This window comes from Equus caballus, chromosome 27 (assembly GCF_041296265.1).
Source record: "Equus caballus isolate H_3958 breed thoroughbred chromosome 27, TB-T2T, whole genome shotgun sequence".
Classification (NCBI taxonomy): domain Eukaryota; kingdom Metazoa; phylum Chordata; class Mammalia; order Perissodactyla; family Equidae; genus Equus; species Equus caballus.
This window is the reverse complement of record NC_091710.1, coordinates 55,784,139-55,809,672: the sequence shown is the minus strand read 5'-3', so window position 1 is coordinate 55,809,672 and position 25,534 is coordinate 55,784,139. Positions and strand designations below refer to the sequence as shown.

The 25,534-nt window shown below is 41.6% G+C and overlaps 1 long non-coding RNA gene across 2 annotated transcripts; it reads left to right on the top strand.

Moving 5' to 3' along the window:
• Window positions 1-866: 866 nt before the first annotated feature.
• Window positions 867-23,636, top strand: LOC138921132 (uncharacterized). Of its 2 annotated transcripts, XR_011433425.1 has the most exons (5): window positions 1,510-1,652; window positions 2,038-2,202; window positions 12,163-12,230; window positions 21,596-21,692; window positions 23,499-23,636. It is a non-coding gene; the product is annotated as an uncharacterized lncRNA (long non-coding RNA). The 2 variants fall into 2 exon arrangements; XR_011433424.1 differs by lacking the exon at window positions 2,038-2,202 and having other exon boundaries at window positions 867-1,652.
• Window positions 23,637-25,534: the final 1,898 nt, after the last annotated feature.

The following is a 25,534-nucleotide window of genomic DNA, read 5'->3' as shown; positions in this document are numbered from 1 at the left end:
CAAGTTTCCCCATCAAAGAAAGCTTAGTCATTGTGGAGATTACAAATGAAAGTAGCTCTTGGGGTGAAAAAATGCAGGTAGTCACAATTTTCCATCACAATCCCTTTAAATTACATTTAAACTATAATGTTCATAGTTCTGAATATAACCTAACATGTGTCATGATATAATGTATCTAGCTAAATACAGTAGATAGTTTAATTAGAGGGTTATACTCAACGATTGAATTATTGAAGCATTTCACTGCATGAAATATGTCAACCTATTTATGAGGATTCCAACTTGCTGGATTTTCCCCCTGGCAGTGACTGTCTTCAACTCCAAGAGATTATTTTATACATTTTTCAAACTTTATGGTACTTTAAGATATCCTCAAGGCTACCATCAACAAGGATCTGATCGGTTGAAGGATTTCTACCAACCTACCAATCAATGTCAATAATAGGTGCAGGTTGATGGGGAGACCAGAAAGAGATGTTATGGGGGAGCAAAAAGAGAGTTACACAGTAAAGGAAAGTAATGCCTCAGCACAGCTAGGGTATACAACAGTGAGAGATACACATTCGCCCTAAGCTTCAAATCTTCCAGATTGCATCAGGAGGGATGGTCCAGGATCAAGCTTGCTGAATTACCAAAAACAGAAGTCTTGACTCTTTTCAGAGAAAAAGGAAATTTTTTCCCCAGTGCGAGTGTGATATATGTCTAAGGAGTTGGTGAGAAAATGCAAAGTCTGATCTCCAAATGAAGAATTTCTTCATAAGCAGAATTTAAATCTTTCACCCTCCATTTACATTTTGTGAATTCTGTGAGACATAGAGTGAATAGAAACGTGCACACGCACAGGGAAGCTTCAATATTCCTTCCAAGCTTCAGTCTCAAACACTCACCCTCCTTGTACATATGTGGACATCAGCAGAATGCGTGTGATGGACCCACTAGCATTTCTGCCCCACCTTCGCATGAGGAACGGAGAGCACACGTGACGTTCACAGTTGGGGAGCACGGGCTGACTATGAACTCCTCGTGGGACCAAGCCTGCCTCTCCCCTCACATGCCTCACCGCCACCTCCTTAGGGCTCCTGGATGATAAGAGGGAATGGAACAGAAGGAAATGCACATCTCAGACCTTGTTTAAGAAGCCTCCAGAGAACTCAAACAAACCAGGGGAGACACAATCAAGGACACACAAGGAGAGGTGTTGGTTTTCGTTTCTCCAGCTTTCCACTTGCTGTTGGAATGGAGCGCTGACTTCTAAGGTCCTCACATGCCACATCAGAAGCCAGAAGTGTCTTCTTATCTTTTTATGTTCCAGACTATAAGACTGAGTTTCTGGTTCAAAGGATATACAAGCAAACGTTCCAGTGAGTTTGAACAGTGCATATGGATGGGACGTACTGTGAAAGCTTAGAATAGCATCAGATTATTCATGAGCCGTATTATAAAGGACATCCCATTGGCAGTTCGCAGAAGTGAGTTTGTCAGTGTGGTTGTTCTCAATCTCTTCCCACCATATCCTGTGGTTCCTGTGAAAGACGATGATGACATCCTCACGGAGGCCACCTCTCCTGATGGTCGTATCTGATGAGCTGCAGGAAGGTGGGAGGAGGGTCGTCAGAAGTCAGCACAAAGGCCTGATGGAGACACAGGAAGAGGTATGTGGAGCAGGATGAAGAGGCAGGAGGGACGGAGGGTGAGGGAGCAAAGGCAGAGGGGCCAGAGGGAAGCACCAGGAGAGGGGCGGCTGCCTTGGCCGGTCGTGGGTGCTCTGCTGCAGGGCCGAATGGTGCAGAGGCTCCGGTGTGCCCCGGGTCTGCACACCTCCCCCACTGTGGAGCTGTGGGACTGAGATTCCAGGATCCTCAGTCACCTTGTCCCCAAATGCCTTACCTCGAAGCGCTGTCTATAGGTTAAATGAGATAAACTCACCAAACACCTGAAACAGAGCTGGCGCTGGAGGAGAGAGCTGTTATTGTAAGGAAAAGACTATTTCTCCTGCTGTGGGCTCCCATGGCCATCTGTCTCTATCTGGTCACATAGAAATGAGTTCCCAACTCCGCGTAATTTGAAGACGACAAAAGGATTCGTGGATGCAGTCTCACTTCACACCTGGCAAACCAGAGACTAGACACTCGCGACAGACGCACTTGCTACAAAGACGGGCTGTGCCTCTCAGCTGGACCCAGACATCCCCTTGTATTGCTGGTAAAACCCCATCAACACTGGGTAGAGTCTTCTAGTCCGCACTGTCTCAGTCTGGAGGGTATTCTATATTTTTTACTTAACTCTTGTCTCGAAGGACAAAGATAGACCATGACATAAAATCCTTTTTGCCACGAGCTTCATTTCTAATCTGAAAATAGACTTCCTTTCAGTTCAGTCCTGAGGCGTGTTCCGTGTGCGCTGGCCGGGCTCCTCCTCCCAAGCAGTGGGTTTCGGTGGGCGTTGGGGCTGGTGCACATCCCCCTGCCTCCTGGTGTGCGAGCACATGCAGGTGCACAGGGCCGTTGTCCAGAAGGAGGTCAGGGGACCTGATGGGGAGATGACTCTGCTGTTGCCAGTCCTGTGGTCTCAGGCGAAGTACTTCTCCTACCTAAGCCTCAGTTTACCACCTGCAACACGGAGAAAACAGGAGTCTAGACAATGGTTGTGAGAATTAAACGAAACAAAGGAAAATACAGAGCACAAAGCACTGACAGCACCTAAAAGTGTTCAGGATTAATATTGCATGTGTTCATTTAGAAACCACTTCCACAGAAAGGTTTGTGAAAATTGGGTTTTGGCGGTAAAACTACTTTGGAAAGCAGAGAGAAGGTTGTGTCCCTTTTTGGAAGTTCATAGCGTACGTGAGTATATTGCAGATTTTAAATTGTCCTATAACAAAAACAAAAAAAAATTGTCTAACTTTGCTAATAGGATCCTACAGTATTTTTCTTTGTTTTTTGACGATTACCCCTGAGCTAACATCCACTGCCAATCCTCCTCCTTTTGCTGAGGAAGATTGGCCCTGAGCCGACATCCGTGCCCATCTTCCTCTACTTTATATGTGGGATGCCTACCACAGCATGGCTTGATGACTAGTGCGTTGGTCCACATCCGGGATCTGAACCTGCGAACCTCGGGCCACTGAAGTGGAGCGTGTGAACCCAACTGCTATGCCACCGGGTGGGCCCTGGGATCCTACACTATTTTGATCTTGAAAAGATTTTTACAGTTTTCCTTTAGTACTTCCGTAGTCCCTCAGAAGACATTTTGGGAACTCCAGCTAGATAAGAAGCATTGAGTTCATCAGCCTCCCTCCTGTCAGGGGAACTTCATGCCCCACGTTCTAAAAGTTAGCATTTCAGCTAACCAAGGGAACCTTTGTGCTTTATTTCCTTGTAAAAATGATGCCTTTGTATGTCCCTGACACAAGACTGGCCAAATCCATGGCTGCTTTCTCCTTATGCCCTTCGCACCCTTTCCTGTGGCCAAACTGTGACAGCGAGTCCACTCTCCTCCCCTCGCTGATGTCTCCTTCTCCCTGACTATGTGTCCTGGAGCCCTGCCTGCCCCCTGGACAACAAGGCAGCTCTAAGGGAGAGGCTTGAGTAAGCTCAGGTGTGAAGAAAGGTGAGCGATTCTGCTGCTGTGCGAAGGGACCTGAGTGGGGCCCCTGGCCGCCGGCTGGTGGGCACTCTTTTTTATTTCCTGCAATGCAATAGCCCTTATTATTGACGATAACCTCTGTTTGAACGTCCAGTCGGTGGACTCTTTATCCACAAAGTGATAAAGTGGGGTTCCATGGAATAATATATATGCAACATAATCCCTCTAAGTTTTCTTGGAGAATTATAAAAGATATGCATTGAAATGATGAAGGATGTTTTTCCTCAAAATGGAAGATTTATAAGGAAGAGTAAAAATAGCTCATCTGTTGAGAAGAAGAAGAGTTTTTGAGGGATCTGCTTTATACAGCATTTGGCCATTTCTTTCGCAAATCCTTAGAAAGGTCAGCAGGATTGTAGTCAGAACTTTTGTGGAATATTACACCCCAGACAAGCTGAGCTGAAATCCTTTGAGCAAAAGCATCTCCATCTCCATCCATCCTGTGTTGTCTCACTTCCTCCTGGCAGTGGTCCAGCGGCTGAATGATTCTCGGAAAACTTGTGAAGTCCTTGTCACGAAACCGGGACGTAGCTTTTGGCTGTTGATGTATATTTAGAAGTGTGATATACCAGTCATACATTCCATTGTTAAAATCTAAAAGTATGCATATGCTAGTGTATGAATTAGAAATCATCTTTGTAAGACACGGCCAATTTGTTCAATAAATATTGATGGCTAAAGAGGATCACACTTGAAACCATTAGCATATATATAGAATTTTGCGTTCCCTGTGTATTTGAAGTCAGCATCAAGAGCATGCATAAATCTGCTCTTCCGGTAGGGATGCACGATCATCCTCACTTCTGTGCGAGGACAGACTCTGAGGGTCTCATAGCGTGATTATTCACGGCACCAGGGCCCACACAGCAAGCTCGACAACCGGCAGCAGCTACTGCCGTCTTGTGTTAACTGCATCTTCTGTAGGCAGGACTGTAGGCTCAGCCTCTGCTGGAGCCAGGTAGATGGGCTCTCTTCTTGGCAAAGCCCTTCTCGGCAAACCTACCTGAGTGATGCAGGTCACCTGGGAGAGGGAAGGAAGGTGCCACGAGATGCCCTGAGAACCAGCGCAGGTGTTTGGAGTGTGTTGATGCTGAGGTCGTGTTCTTAGAGCAGTGGTTCTCCGGTTTCAGAGTATGGTAGAATCACCTGGAGGGTTGTCCTATCCCAAATATGGGGCCTCACTCCCAGGTTTCTGATTCTGTAGATCTTGAATGGGGCTAGCTTCAAGCTCTTACAGAACCATCGTCAACTGTCATCAACGCCACATGCCTCTTTTTGGAAATAGAATCTGAGACCACGGTTGGCTTCTGTTTCCTTTCTTTCCCACTTGACAGAAAAAGCCCTATTCTACATGTCAATATACCCTCATAAAATTATCTTTCTGTTTAAAATGAAACTAGTAACTAACAACAGAGCCAGGCCACAGAATTGTCCAGAAAAATTCAAATATGGCTTCATGTGGTGGGGTCAACCCTTTGCCGCTTCCATTCTGTAAACAGAAAGCCCACGTGCATTTTGAAACGCTATTGGTTTTTTATCCTCACATGCCTGAACCCTAGTAATTGCATAAGGTCCATTAAAATGAAAAGGAAATTAATTTTATCTATCAAAGCCTGATTTTACTATGAAGCTTGAATCATCCAATTATTTCAGGGACATTGAATCTTCATCTGAATGTCCAGTGTTGGCGATCCAGCCCCGCAGGACTGGGCTGGCTGTCCCTTGTCTTCTGTGCTAGCATGTCTTAGCCTCCGAGAGGAAAAATAAATTCTCCTTACTTTGTAAAAAGCAAATGGAATTCTAATTTCTTGCTGTATTATGCATTGTCTCACATTTTGTTTTACTTTTCAGTAGAGATTGAAATTATATGGAGGTGCGTCCAGATGTACTAATGGGAAAACACAAACCTTACTTTTGTCGTTTTGTATACACACACACGCACACACACAAACACACATGCAATTTATATATTATCTTTTGGATTCCTTTTTTCTCCTTATCTCACTTTCTTTCCCTTTTATGTTTATGTTTTTCAGAATCTAACTCTATGCTTTCTTCTTCTCTGCTTCAAACTAGCGTTAAATTTCTTCAGTCTTTAGGTCCTTGCATCCGATGCTGGCACACTCGGCTGCCTTAAATAGAAGACGAGTTTGGGTAGGAAGTTTAGAATTGCAAACATTTCGTGTAGCTCAGGAACTTTCAAAAACCCATTTATGCAAAACCCCAGAGTGAGAGCAGTCTCGACTCCATTTGCTTTTTGCTCCAGAACTTTTTAGTGCTGCATTCAGTAGACACGGTGGGACTGTTGGAAATGTGCAGAAATTAAGCTTGCGTTAATGTGATTTCCCATTAACACAAGGACATTAATTGGTTTCTGGAGGAAAAACAAATTTTATAAATCTAATAATTAACTGATTTTGTGGGTGAATGCTTTCTCCATCATGAAGAGAGCTCTGTGCACGTGTTTGTGTGCATGAGTGACAGGCTTAAAATTTGCAAAAAGTATAGAAATATAGCGCATAATGTATGTGTCATTTAAATTAAGGGTTTTTTGTGTGTTAATTTCAAAATGAAAAAAGATCTATAATTTTAAAACAACAGTAGGAAGAAGAGATCCAATTGTGGGTTTCATTTGAGTTTTTTTCTTTTTTCTCTCAGCTTTATTGATATGTATCAATATACAAAACAGCACATAGCTGATGTATTCATTTTGATGAGTTTGGACACGCGTGTACACCTGTGATACCATCACCACAATCAAGGGAACAGACATATCCATCACCTCCCAGAGACTTCTTGTGCCCCCTGGTTTGGTGTGTGGGGACTTTTCTTGAGATCTGCCCTCTTAGCAAGGCTTTAAGCGCACACACCCCATTGTTAACTACAGGTGCCACGTGGCACGGCAGATCCCTAGAACTTCTTCATCTTGTGTAGCAGTAATTTTACACTTATTGAACAACAATTTGTTCAATGAGAAAGAAAGGGTGACTTCTTGAGGAGCTGGGAGCCTCTTGCATTATTATGTGCCGGACATGACTGTCCTTTCATTCAAATGTCAAATTTATTTTTTTACAAAATGAAACAACTATGATAATTGACCACCGTCTTAGCCTGTTCCGGCTGCCATAACGCAATACTATTGACTGGGTGGTTCACAAAGAACTGACATTTATTTCTCAGAGTTCTGGAGGCTGGAAGTCTGAGATCAATGGCTGGTGAGGCCCTTGTCCTGGTTCATGGACAGCCGACTTCTCCCTGTGTCCTCATGTGGTGGAAGGTGCAAGGAAGCTCTCTGGGGTCTCTAACCCCATCATGGGGGCTCCACCCTCATGACCAGATCACCTCCCAAGGGCCCTCCTCCCAGTTCTGTCATCTCGGGGGTCGGAATTTAACATACGAGTGTCAAGGGGCCACAAGCAGTTAATCTATGACAATCACCTTCAGTGAGTAAAACTTCCATCCTTTGACAACCAAACAATAACATAATAAATTTCTGATAAAAATGTAATGAGTAAATGGAAAACAAGTGACGGATTTCCTAAGTTAACTTGGAAATAAAGTTAATTTTCATATCAGCAGGCTTCCAAGCAGTTATTTTGATTATAGTTTGAAAATGTGATAAGGTGCTTCTACTTTCTTCCATAAATATGAGTTTGTATGTGTAAATAATCCAGATGTAAGGGATGAAGACAATTTACGTAAGTTCTTAATGAATTCTGATCAGCCTTTAATGAAGCCCATGAATCATCCTGAAGCATTCAAATGTAATTGCTTCTTGAATCTGTTGCCGCTTCTGAGCTACGTTATTGTTGATCGAAAATTAAAGAGGGTTTCTATGACTTTCATCCCTCTCAGTTGATGCCATTTATTTCCTCTTTTCCAATCCACTGGACATGGACATTGACGAGGCAGTGTTCTGTCAGATGACAACCAACATGACGTGGGATCTGAGAGAGCTGTGCATGAGAAAAGCATTCAGTGATGACAATCTTGGAAGCTTGTTTCATGTCATCACCCTTAAGGACTTTGTGGATGACAGAAAAAAATCAGTCCTTGTCCTCAAGAAGCTAACAATTTACTTGCAGAGCCATGACTAACACGATTGAAAAAAAAAGACATACATGTTGAAGATTAGACAGTAGATGTGAAGTATAGACTCCCTCAGGGTGCAGAGGAGAGAGGAGGAGGTTTTGGGCCAAAAGAGCCAGGACTGACTTCTTAGAATGTCTATGGCTTGAAAAGCATCAAAAATAGACTGAGTTGTACTAGGAATAAGGAAGGAACTGGCTTTCTGTTAGGTGTCCCAGGAGGGGCAGGGAACACGAGCGTGAGAGATCGTGCCCCACACTGTTGAACCTGATGAGGGGTCTTGCCTGTGCACCTGCACACACACACACACACAGGCACACCGATTTAAAGGAATAAACTATTTTACCTCAATTAGTGGTTCTTAATGGAATCTCTGCTGCCCTTTATGGGGCATTTTGGAAATTTACAGGCAGAGTTCTATTCTTTACCCTATTGGAGGGTGAAATAAGCTGGGACGCTGGACAACCTGCATTGTGAAGGAGAGTCCAGTACATCAAAATTTGGGCTCATGTCCCCAAACTCTGAGACCCTCTGTCAAGGAGAAGCCTTCTTACAACCACCTAAACCCAGAACTTAGCTCCATGTTTCTTTTATCCAAGATAAATAATTTTCCCGTGGTTTTAACTTACAATAAAACTATCATGTAATTTGAGAAAAGACTACTCATTATTTCATTGAGAACCTTAGCACATGTTGCTAATGTTTTTGGAAAATGATACCTCCAATTTCAACAACACTCTAGTACTTTGTTTGTCAATAGAACATATTCCTGTCTGGCTGCCTGTCTGTCAGGCCCATCCGTGACAATCCCACATAGAGCTGCAGGCATCTGACAATTTCATCCCTTTTTTTACTGTAGAACTCAGGGATCGGTTACAAGGGAAATGCATGTCAGTTCCATGGTAATTGTTCTGAGGCTTCAGGGAGAGGAGATGGGCTTCCAGTCACTGCCACCTGTGAGGGACACAGTCTAAAGGCACAGTGCAAGACTGTCTGTGGCTCTTTTTGAGTTCTGCTCCGTAAGCGTGCTCCTCATACAACTGCAGTAGCCTCACCTGAGTTTGAGCCTGTGGGAGCGCTGTGGCTGAGGATACTTCACCTGCCCTTTTCTCCACTTTCCAGAGGCAGATTCTCATTCCACATGCAGAGCAGAAGCATTTGTTTGATGACATTTTATGGGGGTTTGGTGATATTGGTATCTATCTCTAACTCTATCACCTATCTATTTATCATCTATCTACTATATCATCTATCTATCTATCTATATCTATCAACTATCATCATCCTCCTCTACCTATCATCTATCTACCATCTATCATCTATCTATATCTATTATCTATTTATGTATCATCATCTATCATCACCATCATCATTATTACCCATCTCTATCATCTATCTATCATCTATATATCTATCGTCTATATATCCATCATCTAAATATCTACCTATGTCTAAACCTATCTAGACCTAGATATCTATCTAGATTTAGATCTATCTAGAGCCAACTATATCTAAATATCTAGCTAGATCTAGATATATCTATCCATCCATTGTCTATATCTCTCTATCTTTTTCTATCTTTGCCTCATATTTAAAAGTTGAAGTTTTTTGTGTCTCTCCCCTTCCTTTCCATCTTTTTCAATTTAAAGTTGCCCCTTTAAGTAGACTAACCTTTTTCAAAAGTAATGATTTCTGTTTTTTATTTCATTTCAATATTTTTACATTTGATGAGAGTCATACACATGTTCTCTCACACACAATTAAGCATTTTTTGTTCTTTTTTTTACCTCCATAATTCAAAGAGATAGTTAATCAAAGAAAGTCGTACTTTAAGTAGTAAAAGCCGGCACATGCCTCTTGAGCATCCTAGTTGTACAGAACGCTGGCTCTGCTGGAGCATTTTTTTCTCCATATATGACCCCGGGACTTCCCTCCACATTGCTGCTGCATAATTAAAACACAATTTCCCTGCAGTGCTGAGGATGATGCTCTTTATTTTTTTCATGCAGGTGTAAACTGCACACTGGAATTAAAAGATTCAGTACAAAATATAATGCAAAATACCTCATTAATATTTTTAGATTGAATACACAATGAAATGATTATCTTCTGGACATATTGGCTTACATAAAATATATGATTAAAATTATTTTCCCCTGTTTCTGTTTACTTTTCTCATGCGCCTACTAGATAATTTAACCGACACGGGTGGTTCCCATTCTGTCTCTGCTGGATGGCACTGCACTTGGGCTTTGCAGGCCAGGTTAAAAATTGGTTCATTCTTTGTAAATCTGAAGATGATGGGGTATGTTTGAAGGGTTTTGAGCGGAGGAGTGATGTGGTAAGTCTTACCTTTGAAAGCCATCACTCTGGCTGCTGTGGGGAGAATACCTTGAGTGAGGGATTAGGCCAAAGTCAACGCAGAGCAACTGGCCAGGAGGCCATTGCAGTACTGCAAACAGAAGAGCTGGCAGCGTCGACAAGGCGGGTAGGGAGTCAGGTCTTGAGACTTGGGATTCATAACGAGGATATTGTTTTGAAGGATTTAGCATTTCTATGAAGCTTTACACTTTACAAAATATTCCCCACGCTCTTTATATTTTAATCCAGAGGGCATCCGTTGTACCACTTCTAATCTTTTCTCACAAGGTCTCCAAGCTGTCAGGTCTCCTTCCTTTGAGTATCATCAAAAAATTCTGCTTAAACCAATGGCCACCTACCACCGTCTCCTGCCCCAGGGCCTTTGCATGTATGGTTATCTCTATCCAAAGTGCTCTTTTCCACCCGACCCTTTCCAATCAGCTGATTTCTGTGCATAACTGATAGATCTACTCAAGCATAATTTCCTTCCAGAGGACTTTCCAGCTACTCCTTCACTAAAGTGCTGATAGATTTTAAATATGCTCTTCTATAACCATTCCTTGTTTTAGAGATCTTATTGTCTTTGTATTTATGGAGATTTGAACAATACTTGCTTCCTTTACCAGTCAATAAGCCCCATGAAGACATGGATCATCAGCTGTTGCCCACCACTGTATCACTATTTCCTCTCGTGGGGCCTGTTACAGAGTTGGAGGTGAACGAGTAATCCTTGACTGACAAATAAATTAGTGAGTGAGGCAGTCACGTCTACTTTGGACACTCCATTTCAATACTGATGCACCTGATGGCAGTTATTTTCTGTAATGGACACAAGTAAAGGAAATAGGAAAATCTACTGAAGTCAGTGTAGCAAATTTCATCTAATTTCAGCTATGCCATGAAAGTGACGCCCTTTAGTAGTCATCTTCCCTAGCTCCAGCATGCTAATTTTAAGATGTTACCCACTAAGGGTTTTATACAGAAATGGGGATGCTTTTTCATATTCTGATGATCATCTCTTTGTGCCCTGCGTCTCGTCTGATAGAAGAACAGGGAAATATGTTGTTTAGCAGAAGAGCATAACAATGTCTTCTGAACACCTTTAGGTTTATTGAATGAATCCTGGGGAAATCTTAGGCTGAATCGATAGGGTGCCTCATTTGGGATTAGAGGATCCTGCTTTGGGGAGCTTGTCAGCAAGTAGGTCATTGGTACGATGCAGAAAAAGAATACTTACTTACCTTTTCCAGATGTGTTTTATTTTACATCTAATCTTTACCTTCTCATAAGCTATAGGTCCTTGTCCTGCGTACCCATAATGTTACCAGCACAGTGATATAGAGAACAAGGTCTCTGTTGCATTATCCTGGATGGCATTATCTTTCTTGTGATTTTTTTGGATCCTCTTCTATTTATGGATGCCAAAGAGCACCTGAATGCATTTAGTGACTTTCATTAGCAGTACTTTGGTGTCTGGTAACTGAAATGGATGGTCCTGGGAGGCACAATTCATCACATTGTCTTATGTGAATAGGCAAAGGCAGCAGAGGGCACACACAGGTGCTGGCGGCAAAGATTCTATTGCTATGGTGAGCTGCAAATAACTTTCGAAGACTTAAATTGAAAATATGTGGAAATTCTACTCACTGTATGTAATTACCTCTATCACAATCTAATATCTCTTTCTTATCTCATAAGTTGGTTTAATAAGTGCTGACAATAAATTGCTCTAGTATAACTTTGATTGACAGCAGTTTTGGACATTTTTGTTTGGAAGTGCCCGAACCTGAATGAGCTTTTTAATCAAGAGAAGTTGAGAATGCCTTTGGGCTTCCGTAAACTCCTGCTAGTGGAGAAGAAAAAGCGTTGGAGGCATCCAGGGCTCTCTTCACACCTTCTCCTTTATCCTCTTTGCATGTCTTCTCCATTCTGGCATTTGTTGGTGGGCGAGCGAGAGACCTCCCAGCCCGCAAGCTTCTGTTAAACTTCCACCGTTGCAGGTGATGAAAGAAGGAGCCTGCCTCTTGCTTCTCTCTGTCTCTCAGTCTCTCTTCCTCTCAATTCCAGGTTTGCAGCAGATGGATTCCGAGTGGCCCAGCTTGGTCAAGAGGACTACCCTGTTCTGATCACTTAAGGTACTTTACACAAAGTGGCTACGGGAGCATCTCTGCTCGGCTGGGTGAGGGCAGAGAAGGGGTATTGCTGACATGGGAGATACTTCAAAAAGGCTGATATAGAACAATTTATAGTATCCTAATTTGTTTCAGACATAAAAAGGGTCTTAGAAAGCAGAGAGATCAGAAAATTTAAAAGCCTCATTAGACAGCTAAGGAAATTTGGATGATGAAAGACTAAATGACTTTTTCAAGACTGCAAGATTACATGGTTTTGCATCTACTCAAGAAATACTAAGTAGTTGCTGTGTGTTAGGCATTGTGCATGGTGTTGGGGACACAAAGATAAATATGACATTATCCCTGATCTCAACGATCTGTTGGGCTATTACAGGATTTATGTTTCTATGTCTCTCTCTCTGTCTTTCTATCTATCTGTGTATCTATCTATAATCTATCTGTACTATCTATCATTTATCTTATCATCTATTGTCTATCTATTAAGTATCTATCACCTATCTATTTATATCGACCTGTCTCTATCCACTCTCTACTCTCTTTGTAGCCAAATAAGGCAAGGCTGTTGAATGAAGGCAGAGATGGGGAAGACTAAGCTGTGAAGCCTGGAATAAGTCACTAGCAAAATATCATCAAATACTGTGTAGTTTTTGTTTGTTTACTATTCTGTCCTCAGGCACAGTTAATGTCAGAGAGCTCGTTCTGACTGACATTAGACCTCTTTAACTTGGGCTATTTTCTTTCTGCCGCTTTCAATCACATCCTAGTGTCATGGTCACTTTATACAGTTTCATGTGAAAAGTCATAGACTGATACTGGATTATTTATATTTGATGAGGAAAGAGAGAATTTGTGGATTAAAATTTTTAGGTTATCAGTATCTGGACAAACACTGAATGCATTATTGAAAATACGTAGGGAGATGCGATTCTAGTCTACAAATTCAAGGGTGCAAGAAATACCGCATTGCATGATTTTTGTCTTAAATCCAGTTCTGAGCCTTCACCTCACTGATGACGGACTCCTGCATGCTCTGTCTGAGAGTCTGACAAAGCCGCAGAGCAAGAAACAGGCAGAGAGCAGGGAGTCCCTCTGCCCTTAGACTGACGTCCTGCCTGGTTCTGCTGAGGTCTGTGCAGGAGTCAGCCCAGGGTCTGCTTTTCCCAGTGGTAGGCCACACGTCCCCTGGGAGGTGACACGGCCTTTCCTCCTTCCTCCGGCTGCCCACAAAGACTCTGCCCTCAAAAACAGAACTGGAATGATGAGGTTAGGTTAGGTTTTTACACTAGAGGGAGAGAATCTCCAGAAACACTGCAGAAATCTTGAAGGCAAAGAACTAAGATGTCCTGATTAAATCAGAGAAGAAAGGCAGTAAACAAAATACAAATTGTTGTCTCAAAAATATTCAGTGACAAATGTAAAATCCAGTGTCCTAATGCATAAATTCATGGTCGCTTGGAAATGATTGAAATTACAGTAGACATCTTTGGTCCACATCAATAAGTAAGGGTCAATAATAAAATTTGAAAGAGAGAAATGAATTTCTCAATCAGTTTCTCTTATGATCAACATTAAAATTTCCTTCTCTCCTCCCTCCCTTCTTTTTTCTGCTTTTATCTTTCTTTCTCTTCTTTTTTTAGCAATGGTAAAGTCTATAATTTTTGCTTCAGCCTTTGACTTTAAACTATATCTGACCCAACTCATTTAGCATGTGACCGGTGGCCAATTAAAAATCAGTTCTTGAAAAGCTGTGGCCACTCCAGGCAGGTTCGCTACAATTATCTCCTGGCTTCCTGCTGGTGCTCTCTCCAGGGCATCTCTGTTTTCTTCTTGTTTCTGGCTTTTTTTTCCCAGTTGTATTGAGAAATAGTGGACATCCATCACGGTTGAAGACATACAACGTGGTGGTCTGCTTTACATGCACTGTGAAATGATGGCCACAGTAGGTTCAGCTGACATCCATCACATTGCATCTGTCACTGTTCCAGGCTCTACACTCACCCTTCAGATTCAGCAGATTCCAGTGTTTCCTGATCAGCCCTGACATGGATGTGGCTTGGGCTCACCTTTCACGTTGCCGTGACCCACTTCTGGTTGCTTTTGGGGCTCCATCTTGACATCCCCAGCTCCCAGACTGACCGTTTCCTACTCTGAGGGTTGGAGTGAGATATGGGACAGGGACGTGGGGGCCCAGATGAGGGGTTGGAAGGGGAAATGGAGCAGAGCTGATAATGAATAAATTGGGAGTGAAGTGGGGAAGAAAGTTTGCAAACTGGTGATGATTTTTACTGCTCCTATCAGCTGATTAAAACTCCTAGCCCGTCTCTCCAGGGCTCAGTCCTTTTGCTGAAGGATTTGCATTCCTCTGACAATCCATCTGAAGGGCATAAATTATGATTTCTGTTTGTTTCTCCCACAGTGACCATACAGACTATCACTGATGCGGCTTAATTAATAAATATTGTTGGAACAACTGATTTGTTAAATAAGTAAAGGAAAATATTTATATCCATTCTCATGGCCACTCCAACTGAAATCAGCAAAATCTTTATTCAAGAATGCAAAACAGCTTGCTTTTTATTGTGTGTGGGGGGAGGGGTGCAAATTTCCAAATCACTCTAGGGTGTATTAAGATAATGAAAAATATGGACTGGTTTGATATTGAAGGATTTTTTATCGTTTAATATGTGAAATTTCTTTTTTTCAAGCTTTTCATCTGTAGAAAGACAATGCTAAGTTTTATGTGTATAATACCACACTCTAGCATAATATGTAATTATATATAATGTATATACTATATATATGTGTGTGTATTTTATAAGCAAATTCTACTCCTCTTTTTAATTTTTTTAAAGATTGGCACCGGAGCTAACATCTGCTGCCAATGTTTTTGTTTGCTTTTCTTCTTTCTCTCCCCAAAGCCCCCCACTACACAGTTGTATATTCTAGTTGTAGGTCCTTCTGGTTATGTCATGTGGGATGCTGCCCCAGCATGGCCTGACGAGCCGTGCTATGTTGGCACCCATGATCTGAACCAGAGAAACCCTGGGCCACCAAAGTGGAGTGCCCAAACTTAACCATTGGGCCACGGGGCCAGCCTCCCTACTCCTCATTTTTACTTCTCCGTTTACCAGCTTAGGAACTGAACTCAGGCAGACTGCAGACTGCCCCTCCTCAGTCCTCCACTGTCTGGAATTCAAGGCTTTTAGCAAAGCCTCCTCTTAGAAATTCTTTTTGATATCCCACTCTAATGAGCCCCAGTGGCCTTCTTACAAAGTGATCTCTATTAGTACATGAGCAAGGTAAGAATTAGACAGCTGACCCTCTGGGCCTGGGGTCACTCTGAAGGGCGGCCTTAGAGAGAGACCAGCTCTGCCCTTGGCCCCATCAGAGGTCCCAGGGCTGGTCGTTTCTGCCCTGCTGGCTGTGCAGACTGTGGTGAGAGTCTTCTAAATGTCCTGTGATCACACTCACTGGGTGAGTCAGTTTGCACCAAGGCTGCGCATTGTTTCTCCTTCGAGCCCTCTCTCCACCGTTGCAGCCTCCTGCTGATACACACTCATGCCTGCTCAACCTTGCGGACTGCCCACAACATCCCTGGAGTCCTGTCTGAGCTCTCGGGCCTTCCTAGGTTGGCCCATGCCCCCAAGCCCGGCTCAGTTTCCACCTGCAAACAGAGACGTCTGAGATTGCTTTGGCTGGAGCGAGTCTCCCCTGTTTATTCCTGGAGCAGCTGGCACTTGCTGCTCTGACACCCTCAGGGGAAAGAGACTCTGGCGTGTTTTTATGTTCTCCACATTGTGACGGTGGCTTTGACACTTGACAGCTGGGAACAGACAATAGAAACTCAAATCAATCCACTTGTGCTGAGTGTTGGCTACCACATAGGTCTGCACCATGCCTTTGGGAAGCAGGAGACTTTGTCCGGGCCGCATATGAAGGCCAAAAATGAAAATAAGCAGAGCAATTTCAAGATGGGGAATTTTTTTCTCTTGTTTTTCTGGAACTGAATTAAGGCCTGTCTTACCAGAGAAGCAAGATAATCAATAAAATTTTATTTTAAATATTCCTGCCAGCTAAAGCAATGTTTAGTATTAAATTATATGGGAAATAAATTGTAAATTAAAAAAAAAAAGCAGTCTCTGAGAGAGAGGTACAAAAGGACCTTGTAATTACCTTTTATCTAGGAAAATAAACCCCTGAACAGAGTGAATTTTTAAATTAGTTTGCTCATTAAGAATGCATCTTACTTGAAAGCTGGCATTATCTCTTTAATTAAAATGAAACTGATTTTTTGATGATATCTAAGCCAAATCATTGTGAAATGTTGGATGAAACTGATGAATTTCTCTACAAAAAAAAGATTTGGATATTTGATATCTTGTTGGCTTAACACAATCTGTTTAAGAAATATTTTTCTTGACGTACTCAAACAGTATATTTGAATATATTGAATGACGACTGGAGCAGGTCTTCCATGTGGGCTCTGACTTCACAATGTTTCTTGACAAGAAGGCAAGTCAACCCAAGCAAGTGTAGGATGCCACCTGCAGCAACACCAAGTGTTGTATGGTTTCGAAACTGCTGTTCGTCCCTGCAGCGTCAGGCTGGGAGAAGGAGCACACGTTTCCACTTAAAAGTGAGGAAGGCGGACCAGGGAAATGTCCATCCATTTGCCCGACATCCCAGGCTGTGTGGAGGCCGAGCCCAGAACAGCAGGTGGGCTTCCCAGACAGTGACAAGCTCCACCTGGTCCAAGAGACCAACTCTCGACCCCATTCAGCCATCCCAAAGGAAAAAAAACCCCAAACTAAAAGAAAAAAAAAGCCTGGTCAATATTCTGGATTGATTTCTACAACATGGTTACTATCACTTGAAGGCTTCAAATTCAAAATGACACTTGTGGTTACAGTATTTACTGATTTCTGTAATTTTGAGAAATATCTAAAATTTCCACAATTTTGGGTGGATTCTGTATATGTCATTAGATTGTGTCACCTTTGGCCATTAACACATATAAAATAATTGGCTTAATTTTCATCGACCACATGTTTTGTACACGTGAATATTCACTGGGAAGAAATACATTTCCTTCTGCCAATCACACTGATGGGAATTTAAAAGTAAAGGTGGAGTTTATTATACACATACAGTTTTATTTTCAGAAAAATTATCAGATTCATTAGCATAAATAAAACATATTACTTTAAGTGCTAAAGCTGCCTTATCCCAGAGATGTAGGAAACAAATAATCCAGAAATGTTAATTCTGTATCTTCTACATTCTTATCAACATACTCTCGAGGCAAATGCAGCAGAAAGCTTATAAAAGGTTACTGATCACTTTTTAATCAAAAGAGCTGCCCAGATTGATAATAGCTCTGAAAAAAAAATCCACAACTTTAATGTCCTTCAGACTGTGTCTATGAAATGCGAACGTTGCTCTCAGCTACACGGAACCAAAATCCCCTCTCTCCATGTGTAATATTTTAACACAAAATAAAGAAAATCAGGGGCTACTGGATCCTGAAAAAAATGGCAATCTAGCTCCAGGTGCTGGCTTTTTCCTCCTCAAAGTCAGATTGAAAGTAATAATAAACGAGGAAGGAAAGCATGAAGAAGCCGAGAAGTTAACAAAAAATGAACGTGAGAAACCTCGGGTGTGCTGGAGCCCATTGTGCAGCGGTTGAGATGAGGGAGGGTTTGGAGGAACTCTTGTGCACCTGCCGCTCTTCCCCTCTTCTGAGCTGCTTTCAGACAGCCACCGTCAGCTCCTTTCTGGAAGGAAGCGGTGGCCCCGGAGCTGGTCAGGCGTCTCTGCCCTGGGGTTGACGTCGGGCAGCACAGAAGCCCTGCTGAGTGAGGCTTCCTGAAAACAGGGGTGGGCAGACATAGAGAAACAATAATCGGATGGAGGACTGTTCTTAACAGCAACATTGGGTGGAAGAGGTCATTAGAGAATATTTCTGAGTGTTAAGAAAAACAACTTGCAGTTCAAGTTTTATCCAACAAATGGTTTTGGAAGTGTGACAATGCAATAAGTATTTTTGGACCTACAAAGCCTCAGAAATTTTACTGCATAAGGACACATATTGAAAATGTATTCACAAGAAGCCCCTTGATGAGAACTACCGAAGAATGGAGAGAATTAAATCCGTGTGAGATTTATGTGGACCGTCCTTCCATGAGCTCGTTTGCCATCTGTATTCTTGTCCTTTGTGCGATATGTCATGGGTGGATATTCTCTCCTAGTCTGTAGCTGGTCATATCTTTCCTTTCCCAAGGTCTTTTGTAAGACAATTTTTAATTTTGATGGAGTCCAAGTGATTAATTTTTCCATTATGGATTTTGCTTTTGGTTTCAGGTGTAAGATCTTTGTCTTTCCTTAGCTGCTGAAGAGTTTCTCCTATTTTTTCCCCAAAAGTTTTATATTTTCAATCTCATACTTAAATCTGTGATCCATTGTGAATTAATTTTGAATGGGATGTGAGATTTAGGTTGAGGTTCATTTTTTGCTTAAGTATGTCCAATTGCTCCAGCATCATTTATTGAAAAAATCTATCCTTCCATTGAATTAAATTCTATTGAGCTGCTTTGGCATCTTTGTCAAAGAGAAGTTGAGCACATCTGTGTGGGTCTGTTTCTGTGTTCCCCACTCTGCTCTGTTGCTCTGTGCATCTATCCCTGCCCAGCACCCTTACCTGTACTGTGGCAACATAGTAAGCCTAGCAGTTAGGGCAATTCCTCTTACCTTGTTCTTCTTTGTCAAGGTTAAGACTGTCTATGATTTTCTATGCAAACTCTATCTAGAAAACTTTATAATAAGTTTTAATATGATATAAGTTTATAATGGTGTAATACGTTTATAATATAAAGTTTAGATTAAGCTTATCTATGTCGATAAGAAAACCTTTTTGGGATTTTGACAGGAAGTTGGTTAACCTATAGATCAACTGAGGAGAACTGTCATCTTAATCTGTTGATTCTCACCATTTATTTTGGCCCTCTTTGATTTTTTCATCAGCATTTTTAATTTTCACCTTACAGATATTCTGCATGTTTGGCAAGTTTTTACCTATAAATTTATTTACTTTGGAGTGATTATAAATGATATTGTGTTTCTAATTTTGGTTTCCACATATTTATTGTTAACATATAAAGATGCAATTTTCTTTTCTGTGTTCATCTTGTATTCTGCAACCTTGCTCAACTCACTTATTAGTTCTTATTCTTTCTTTTTTTAGATTCCCTAGAATTTTCTATGACAATCATGTCATCTACAAATAGAGACAGCTTTATGCAATCCTTTTCAATCTATGGATATTTTATTTCCTTTTCTTGCCTTATTTCAATGACTGGGACTTCTAGTACTACATTGAATATGAATGATGAGAGCAGACATCCTTGCCTTGTTCCCAATATTAGGGATGAAATATTCAGTCTCTCACTCTTAAGCGTGATGTCAGCTATAGTTTTTTTTTTAATAAATTATTTTATAGATACTCTTTAACAAGCTGAAGTATTTTTCCTCTATTCCTAACTTGCTTTTAATCATGATTGGTGTTGGAATTTGTCCAATATTTCTTCTGCATTCTCACCCGGGTCCATAAGAAAGCACATGTATGGGTGTTGATTACAGCATTATTTGTTGTGATGGGGAATCAGGGGTAAGGGATGCCTCTATCACTAGAGAGCAGATTGCTAAAATGTGGCAGATCTGTACCATGGAATTCTAAGCAACTGTTAGAGGAGATGGACTGTATGTGTGCATAGCAATAAGAGCAGAACTCAGGGCTGAGGGAAAATAAAGTAAGCAATGTGATATGTAACAATAGTACTTATATAATTCAGAAGATTTGCAGACAATCTATTATACATTTTCCAATATCTCTTACAAAGAGCATCAACAGCCCCTAAAATAAACACATTGTGATGAAGGTGGGGGCGGGTTAATGTGACTGGGAAATGGGACCTTTGGTTTACGGTGGGCAAGTTCATTCTGCAATGCAAACAGATTCAAAATCTCAATGATTCGCAGCTTTTTCTCACTCACGTTGCATTTCCATTATGGGTCAGCCGTGGCTTCACTCCAGGTCATCTGCTCTTCAAAGACCAGCTGGCAGAGCAGCCTTTATCTGGTGCTTTGAGGAAGAAATATGATGGTTTGTTGCCTGCTGGCTCCACACAGGTGTGATGTCCATGCATGTACCATGTCCAATTCCGTGATCTCAAGTGAGTGAAGTGGCATCACCCTTCAGGCAGGGCAGAAAATATTTGGGATCAGTAATACAGCCTTGGGGGGCGGGTAAGTCAGTGCACATTAGAGGGTCTTAACCAGAGCGATGGGTTTGGTAATGTGCCATTGCCCCATTAATGGAGGAGTATGACTAACTCCATCTTGGACCTAAGGTCATGTAAAGAAAGAGAGAGGGACCATCTCACATCTCACAGGACGGGAAGTTAGACAGATTAATCTGAACCAATTTAATACAATAAATAATGTTAGATTGAAGTGACCAAAATCTGATAGATATGAGTTTTAAAATTCCTGTAAACAATACATATCTCTTTTGAAATCTGGCTTTATGAGACAACAGTCCATTTTTGGTACTGAAGGCCAAGACAGGATCACAGTAATAAATACGGGGATAGATTCAGGGCATGGTTTGTGTTGACGCTGATCCACTGAGGATCTTCTCCGCCACAGCTGAATGACAGTCTTCCTTGCAGGTTATTGCTGTGTGACTAAAGCTGAAATGGGGAGAATTTTGACCAAATGTGGGAGAAGGCAAAGATTGAAACTCTTGCTGAAAAACTTCTCACTAGGATGCATTTTGAGAATATCCACCAATGCAGTCTTGGATGTGGTAAGGAGCTGTGGCATGCAGGTGAGTAGCAGAAGGTAGGCCAGCTTGCTAAGAGACGGGCCTAGTCTTCTCAAGCCAGCTGCCTTGTTAGCTTCAGAGATAATGTTCCAGGGCCAGAGACAACAGCAGGCTCCTATGCAACTGCTATTGCCATCGACCCATGGGCAGTCTCTCCATTAATGCTGCCAGTCCAGAATGGAGACGCTGGACATGCATTGGTCTTTGCTGCCAGACATGTAGCAAGGCCAGCATCATGAACAGGGTCATCTTCAAGGACAGAGCCAGGTGACGGAGTCATCCTTTGTGGCAACCATGACAGTCAGGTAGGAATGGATCACTGTCTGCAAATCCCTCTGCAGCTACAGAATCGTGGTTTGGCTGAGAATGCAAACGCACCACCCTGTTCCTCCCAGCAGTAAGGAGTGTGTAATCAACACTGGAGTCAGACAGCGGGGAAATTGTGAATCCAAAATGTGTTATTCCTGGCTCCTCTCTCTTCTAGACAAAGCTCGCCTGGGCTTGCATCTGCTCAGACTCATTCCCACCATTCTGGGTCCTTCTTTACTTCGTTCAGAGTTCAGCTCTGCTAACATCATCAGGTGAGTTCTGCTGGAGTACTTCCAACCTGCTTGAGTAGGACTCCTCCTGAAGCTTACATGAAATCCCACTGCCTAGAAATCGCTCCTTGGCAGGAAGTGCCAGCACTGTGTGGAGACGCCTGGAAAGACATGCTCCCATTCTTGTTGCTCTGTGTTTGCGAGTGATCAGAGTGCTCTGAGTCACCTCTGCCTTATGGCTTCTTCTGCCACTCAGGGCAATCGTGCTGGGGCCAACCTTTCAACAGGGGGAATCCCAGCCATAGATAAGGATCGCACACCTGTGAGAAAAATTCTAGCGCCTTCCTAGAATTGTGGAGGAGAATTGGACCTCGTGCATTTTATATTGTGTTCAAAATAGTAACATTCTTAAGGTGACTCTATCTTCCTGTGGGACAGTAAATGACTGTTAAATTAAATTTTAAAATATGGATAGACCAATTAGCACTTGATAACTATTTTCCCAAAGATAGTAAATATCGTCTCAAAGACAGACGTGATTGATTTGTGTGTCCTAGTAAGTGAAATATAGATCAACTGGTAGAAGTTATTGGGAAGCATATTTTTTTCTTAGAAACACTTTGGAAAAGCCTGAGCTGGCCAAAGAAGAAACACAGGCTCAGAGGCAGCATCTCCTGCACAGGATGCGTTCCAGCAGAGGCTAAGTTAGCACTGGGTTGGATTGTAGTAAAATGGTTTAAAGGGTTTAAAGTATCAGATAAGAATTTTTTCTTTTTATGTCTATATGTGCATTTTTTTCTTTTTTGAGGAAGATTAGCCCTGAGCCAACATTTGCTACCAATCCTCCTCTTTTTGCTGAGGAAGACTGGCCCTGAGCTAACATTCATACCCATCTTCCTCTACTCTATATGTGGGACACCTGCCACAGCATGGCTTGATGAGCGTGCATAGCTCCATACCTGGGATCTGAACTGGCAAACCTGGAGCCACCGAAGCGGGATGTGCAAAGTTAACTGCTGGGCCACTGGGCCAGTCCCTCAGATAAGCATTTTGATTACATGATATTTATAGGTTTTGCAGTTTGTAAACGTCGCTTTCTTTCTTTGACAATCACAGTGTTGGCAAATGCATAGATGTCCGAACTTGCTACCCCATCTCCTTTGAATGTGCATTGCTCAGTGGAGTCTTGGGGTTTGTTGGTTTCTATTATCCAGTTATTGACAGATCCAAAGTGTTCAGTAGTCCTTCGACTGTGCATATCCCACAGAGCCAGTTCCTACATGGGCTAGTTACACCAGGAGCACAAATCGTAGCATTTCTACACTCCGCTCTCTAACTAAAGAATATTATGGGTCAAAAGGGATAAAGTTAATTGTGGATGAACATATTTAAATCTATCCTAATGAAAGGGAAAAAAGTAAAAAGTTAACCCAGGAAATTGTCAGCTGTGTAAGTTTTGTCATTCTGGTGGGGATACATTTTTGCATTTTAATTTGCATTTATCTCAAGACTGATAGCTTTGAGAACCCTGGCGTCCTATTAGCTGTTTGGAAAGCATCTTCTGGGAAGTGCTTGTATGTCTTATGCCCATTTTTAATCAGGTCTTTTATCCATTTTTTATCAATTTATAGGGATTATTCATATATTCAGGATACAAGTCATTTGTTGGGTAGATTGCTAGACTCTTCCGCATTCTGGCTTTTTTTTTCATTCTCTTTTCTGATTATTTTCTGATAAGCAGAAATTGTTAATTTTAATGTAGTCCAATTATCAATTTTTCAGTTTGTGTCACTTAAAATATCTGGCTGTTTCAATATTTTCTAACACCGCTCTACTTTCCATATTTAGCAGCAGGAACCATCTTTAACTGGAACTCCCATGTGTTGTAAGTGAAGGCACATAATTGAGTCACACCTTCGAAAAGCTGGCAGCATCTACTAAAACTAACCTTGTCAACACCCTAACACACAACCTCTCCACTGCTCTACCAATACTTAACAGAGATGGGTGTCTATAGTCACCCAAAGACACACAACTTGATGGCTGTAATAGCTTTGTTCACATTGGCACAAAGCTAGAAGAAATCCAAATGCCCACCAACTAGAGAATGGACAAATTAATTTGGGGATGTTCTTACAATGAAATACTACGCTGTGAGGAAAAGAAGGCAGCTACTGCTCCACCCAACAACATGGATGGGTCTCAAAAGCATTAAGGTGAGCAACAGAGGCCCAGCGCAAACACATAGGTGCTGTTTGATTCCATTTCTTAGAATTCAAAAACTGACAAAAATAGCGTGTGGCGATGGAGACGAGAAGAGTGGTTACCTTTAACGCAGACAAGTATCTACTGGTATTGGACAAAAGGGAGTCTTTTGGGGGTGGTGGAAATATTCTTTATCTTGATCTTGGTAGTGGTTCCAGAGGAAAAAACACGTGTAAAAATTTATCAAGCTTTACACTCAAGCTTTGTGAACTTGAATCATGTTAGTCATACCTAAACTAAGAATCAAAGAAAGCAATCTCAACAAGCACACCCTCCTATCATTCACAGTAATAACAGACTCAACACACCGGCAAGTTCACAGCTGAGGATGTCAAGCAGATGCTCAAAACGTGTATGCAAAGTTGTCAGATACGTTTTGGGTCACGTCGGTATATCCTCGAATATTTTAATTCAGTTGAAGTATATAGACTAGCAGTTGACTGCTCAGAAATTAAATCAACAGTAATGTCACCTTCACAATTTTTATGATAATACCTCTTTCTATGAGAAAATAAATTCCCCAAACAAAGTGATTTTTTCATTGAATTGACTTTGGCTTAAAGGGAAACCACACGAACAAAGTGGAGCGAGTAAACATGCGCTCTGGCCTCTAAAAAGGAATTATGACTTAATTACATGTTTTAATTGCCGCGGTTATAATTTGACTGTTGGAAAGCCTGGGATCTCTGCAAGGTCAGAGAAACGTGATAAAGGTACTCCTATTTTGACCTTTTTGAGGAAGCTAATTAGCTGAGCCTTATCAAATGCTATCACAACCACACTCTCTTAAAATGAATAAATCATTACACTCCCACTTTGAATGCAATTAGGAAAAGTATCTTACCCATTGACATTTTTCTCTAATATTGTATAATAGAGAATTTCAACATTTCTCCTATCTCAAGACTGTTTTTAAAACTTGCACTTGGGAGCTAACAAAGGGAGAGCTTCCTAATGAAACATAAACATGAGGTCTGCTCTGCATTTTCTGAGTTCCAAGTGGAAGAAGTCTGGGAATTAGAACAAAGCCCTGCCTGGTTCCTCTTTTCATTTTTAAGAAGAGTGATCCAGGGAATTGCTTTTGCTTTTACTAGAAAAGTTTGGGAACTTACCCAGGTGGTTAACTCCCTATTTTCAGAGAACAACTGTCTGATTTCTGACTTCTATATCATTTTCTGTGAAGTGCTCAAAGTTCTTGCTGCTCTAATCTGCTGCTGACTTTTAAACAAATGTCCTCTGAGGCTCAGGGAATGTTAGAGAGTGTTTGTTCCATCAAACGTGAGACCCAATGAAAAACATAACATTTGAATTTTAAATAGGTATTATTTACAAGATAAATAGAAAAATAACCCCGAGATGTTAATATTTTTTAATTTTAAGTGGGATTTCTAACTTTTCCAAGCAGTTTTGTTATGGATAGCTGTGGTTCTTTTAAAATGAAAAGAATGCCACCACTGAGTTACAGAACTCTCTCTCTTGAGTGTTGTGTTGAGAGTCAGCGATGGGAGAGCAGGGGTTTTTGGGAAAAGATCAGCTTGCACTAATTTTTTTAGATACTTATCAGATATCCAAGCAAAATGTCAGCTAGGCAGTTGGCCATAGTATTCTGGAGTCAAAAT